Source organism: Sinocyclocheilus rhinocerous, unplaced genomic scaffold, assembly GCF_001515625.1.
Source record: "Sinocyclocheilus rhinocerous isolate Xijiao unplaced genomic scaffold, SAMN03320098_v1.1 scaffold56, whole genome shotgun sequence".
In the NCBI taxonomy this organism is placed as follows: Eukaryota; Metazoa; Chordata; class Actinopteri; order Cypriniformes; family Cyprinidae; genus Sinocyclocheilus; species Sinocyclocheilus rhinocerous.
The window spans coordinates 1-4,833 of NW_015649227.1; the positions used below are offsets into that span (position 1 = coordinate 1).

Here is a 4,833-nt window from a genome sequence, read left to right on the forward strand (position 1 = left end):
CCAGCGACTTAACACTGCTTTTGTGCTCCAGGGTCACATATTAACTAAAAACATTAGAATTCAAATTTAAATAGGTTTCACGAGCCTTTATTAAATGCTTGTATCTGATTGTACATTAAATGCATGTACAATCAGATTTAATACTTAAAGCGTGGAACCAATCAGGATTTATGAAGGCAAAAACTGACGTGAAAACCTTCTTGTGCATACGTAATAGCATACGTTTCTGAGCTCATATATACCAGTATTTAAAATAATTCAACATTTGTTTATTAAAATGTAAAGATAAATAGAAAAATTACAATATGCATTACTATTATTATTATTATATGTGCAAATGAGCAACTGCTTGTGATAAATACGTCACTGTAATTAATTCATAAATGTGATATTACAGATTTTTTATTTTATATATATATATATATATATATTAATTACGAGTGCTGCACTTCTGAACCATAAAGTAATATTTCTGGGCATTCTGTAGGTAGAACTTTTGTGCTTGAATTTAAGAATATTTGCATTTAGGAATACTTTTTTGTGTGTATGGTCATTTTAAAAATAATTTATAGGAACATTTCAGAAATTCACAAGTTTTGTATGCCGTGCCTCCAAGCTTTTTTACCCGTTTTGCTAATAAACGTTCTACTTTCTTATTTATTTGGTTATATATTATACATGTTTACTTGTTTCCAGTTTTGTATACCTATTTAAACTTTATGTAAGTTATTTGTTATTTTATATTAGGCATAGCCTGCCCTATAGCATGGTGTATTTTTATTTGTTTTGTTAATAAACGTTATATGTTTTATATATAGGCTAAAGTGAGTTTGACGTTGTATTTTGTTGTTGCATTCAAGCAATTGACGCAGAACTGCCGCTAATTCGAAAGTGAAAGTAAAATGAGCACGGCGCTTTTAAGCTATTTAAAAGCGAAGGAAAGAGAGGAAAAGAGGGGAAATTCAAACGAACCCAAAATATTGCCAAACAGGCGCTTTTGCATCTGGTTTCGAAACTAAATCATCCGCGATGGTTTTGTCTGTCTCACCTCACTCTTCTCGTCAGTCAGCTCGACTCACTCTCCTCACTGGATAAATGAAATCTGATCTGTGATGCGACTGTCGTTCGGCATGCTGCATTGAGTAGCTGCGTTCAGTTTTTAATTGTAGTGTCTGTTCTTTTACTGAACTAAATGATTTTTATTACTATAAAAAATCAAAAAATCAAAACGACGGTGGGGGTCGGTGCCGCGGTGGGCAAGTGACGTAACCGGTGTTGCGGCTTAACACCGGTATCACCGTCAGCACCGTCTATCGCGGCAAGCCTAACTCACACACACTCTCACACACACACACACACACTGCAGCAGACAGCGCGGGAGTCTGCCGTACCTCGTTTATAGAGCCAGCCTTCCTTCACCACGCTGACCTCCGTCATGATGGGCGGGGCTTGAGAGTGATTGACAGCAAAACAACCACATCAAACGCACTGATCTACAGGAGAAACGCAGGTCAAATGGAAAATTTTTTTGCATGCATTTTTTAATTAAACCTTTTCATTAACATAAAATATTATAAAAAAAAACAAAAAAAACATCAGTGTTGGAACATAAATCTTTGCTTGATCAGATTTTTTAAAAATAAGCTTTTTCAAGCAGTTATAAGTTGTTTTATAAAAAAAACTTGTTTTATATCAATGTCAAAATATCTCTACCATCTTTCAATTTATCAGAAAACTTTTTTATTTGTTTAAATTAAAAATACACTTTTAAAGAGTAAAAATTTACAAAATACCTTAAAAACGTGGTTCATATCAGTGTCAGAATACTTAATCTGTCATCAACATAATATTTTTTAATTTAAACTATTTAATTAAAAATACACTTTTTAAAAGTTAAAACTGACAAAATATTATGTTAAAAATTTGGTTCGTATCAGTGTCAGAATATTTAATCTCTTATTAATATCTTTGCTTTGGATTGATCAAAACATGTTTTAAATTATACTCTTTAATTAAAAATAAATTTTTAAATGGGTTAAAACTTATAAAATGGTTATTTAATCTCACTTTAACATTTTGCTTTGGAATAATCATTATATATATATATGCATGTATTTTTTTAATTTAAACTTATTAAAAACAAAAGTTAAAACTTATAAAATGTTTTAAAAAAAACTTATTTTATATCAATGTCAGAAAATGTAATCTCTTTAAAATCTTTGCTTTGTATTGATCAGAAAATGTTTTTAATTAAAAAAACGATGAAGTATTATTTTATAAATAATTGAGTTATACAGTGTCACAACATTTAATATTTCATTAAAAAATTGCTTTGGATTGATCATAAAACAATGGTTTTAATTTTTATTAAAAATACTTTTTTTTTTTAGTGGTACTGAATGATTACCATATTCAAATACTATGATATTTACATGGCACTTCACAGAATATCATGTTACTAACACGGTACATGTCCAAACACTATGATATTACCACAGTACAGTAAAAAAAAACACGGTATTCCCGCCCGGTTAATGTAAACTGAATTAGTCTGACACCATTATGAGTTAAAACATAACGAATCCCGTCATGAAGGGGTTTGTGGTGAAAATCGCCAGATGAAGGTTTAGTTAGTCGTGTGAAGCTGGTAGTTAGTTGAAGCTAAGCTAACTTACCTGAGCAAACCGACTGAAACCGTCCCGCACCGAACAATCACTCTCATTCTGATGTTATTCACATATGATCTGATATTAAAGTGAAACTGGTTATTAAATGAGTTAGTTGAGTGGTTTATCCAGACTAAGTTTACCGAGCAGTTCTTTACCACACAAACGGTCCGCTCTTATTGTGATTAGACACGTGCACACTGACGCCTGTCTCGCTTCATTTATCGCGTCTTGATCCGGATCGAGTGAAAATTCAGCACGCTTTTGCACGACTCTTGTGCTCAGAGTTCGTGACGTCACCGCGCCCCGCCCCGCCCCCCGCTGCGGCTGGAATCAGAGCGAGGCGGAGACACTGATCCGGGATCAGCGCGAGCGGCTTTATTTGTAAAACAACGACATGCCGCACAGAAGTGCTCACAAGACACACACTCTCAACTCTCAGAATGTACTTTGGCGGTGCCATGGTAATACTACAGTACTTTTCTGTTAATGACATACAAAATAAACCCATATGAACAGATTGTTTGTTTGTGACAGCTGATGTTCTGAAGCTCTGTATGAGGCTCACATCTGCATCATCTTCAGTCATACATTACATGATTTAACAAACTCAGAGGCCATGGACCCCTAAATATCATCATCCTGGTGCAATAACATTTAAAAGGCAGCTAAAAAAAAAAACATTTATATTGTGAAAAACTATTATAAATATGCATATAATATTATTTGGAAAATGCTTATTTAATTAAAATACATTTTTGTCAACTTTTTAAAATCCAAATTATTTACTTTTTAAACTAATGTATTTTTTGTCGTTTTGTATTTTATTCAAATAATTTTTAATAATGCAATTTTTTGCTCACTAGAATACTGTACCATTAGATTTATTTCAATCACATCTTTAAGTAAATTTTAATCAACTTTTTATTTTATTACAATTATTAATTGCTAAACCAATTTATTTTAAAGTTTTTATCCAAATTATTATGTTTGCCATTTCTTTTAATCAACATTTTTATTTTATTGAAATGATTTATTTTTAAAACAATTTATTTTAATCAACTTTTTAATTTTATTCGAATTATTCATTTTTTAAATCAAGTAAATTTTAATCAAATTTTCATTTTATTCAACTTTTAAAAATTAAATATATTTAAATCACATTTTTATTTTATTCAAATTATTAGTTTTTAAATACATTTATTATAATCCAATTTTTATTCTATTCACATTTTTTGTTTTTAAAATCATTTTATTTTTATCAAATTTTTAATTCAATCAAATTATTTATTTTGTCCAAGCTTTTCCACTGACCTGCTAACACTCTTGCGGGTCCCGGTTTGAAAACCCCTGCTGGTCAAACACAGTTTACATAACAGTGCAAGATAAATAACCTGCAATTACACAGAATCCCACACATTCTGATCATTACAGACGTAAACAACTATTCTACTATTTCTAGATGCAGGTGGTACATGTAAGAGCTCTACATGATTTAAACACATGCAACAGACACAATAAACGCTTGACACAGCAGCGGATCAGAAACATATTAATAGAGATCATGAATATTCACATAAAGAAAAGTGAAAGGCAGCAGGTGTAAAACTACGAGGGTAAAAGCGAGTAAGTCAGGCGAGTACGAGGGTGCAGGAGTGAGATTCTTGTATCTTGAAGTGTGTGCACATGTTGTGTTTCTGCGCAGACGTTTGCGCAGATCGTCCTGATGCGCAGCTACGCCGCATTGATCTTCTGCAGCTCCTCCAGCAGAGCTGTGGATGAAACACAACACTCACAGCGTCAAAGCAGGAACTCATCACTGCATTTCTGTGCAGAACAGCAGAAGAAGCACACGACTGACCGCTGATGATCTCATCCTTCACTTTCTGCAGCTCGCTGCGCATCTCCTCCAGGATGTCCTGCGATCAGACAGGTGGTGTTTTAGATGAGGTGTGTGTGTGTGTGTGTGTGTGAGTGTGTGTGTGAGAGTGTGTGTGTGTGTGTGTGTGTGAGAGTGTGTGTGTGTGTGTGTGTGTGAGAGTGTGTGTGTGTGTGTGTGTGTGAGAGTGTGTGTGTGTGTGTGTGTGTGAGAGTGTGTGTGTGTGTGTGTGTGTGAGAGTGTGTGTGTGTGTGTGTGTGTGAGAGTGTGTGTGTGTGTGTGTGTGTG

General features: G+C 33.5%; 1 long non-coding RNA gene across 1 annotated transcript in view; it reads right to left on the reverse strand.

Moving 5' to 3' along the window:
* Window positions 1–3,999: 3,999 nt before the first annotated feature.
* Window positions 4,000–4,833, reverse strand: part of LOC107710404 (uncharacterized) — a 2,049-nt gene continuing 1,215 nt past the window's right edge. The window contains exons 2-3 of the long non-coding RNA XR_001636595.1: window positions 4,528–4,585; window positions 4,000–4,438 (exon numbers count right to left, since the gene is read on the reverse strand). This is a non-coding gene — a long non-coding RNA (uncharacterized LOC107710404). The remainder of the gene's footprint in view (window positions 4,439–4,527; window positions 4,586–4,833) is intronic.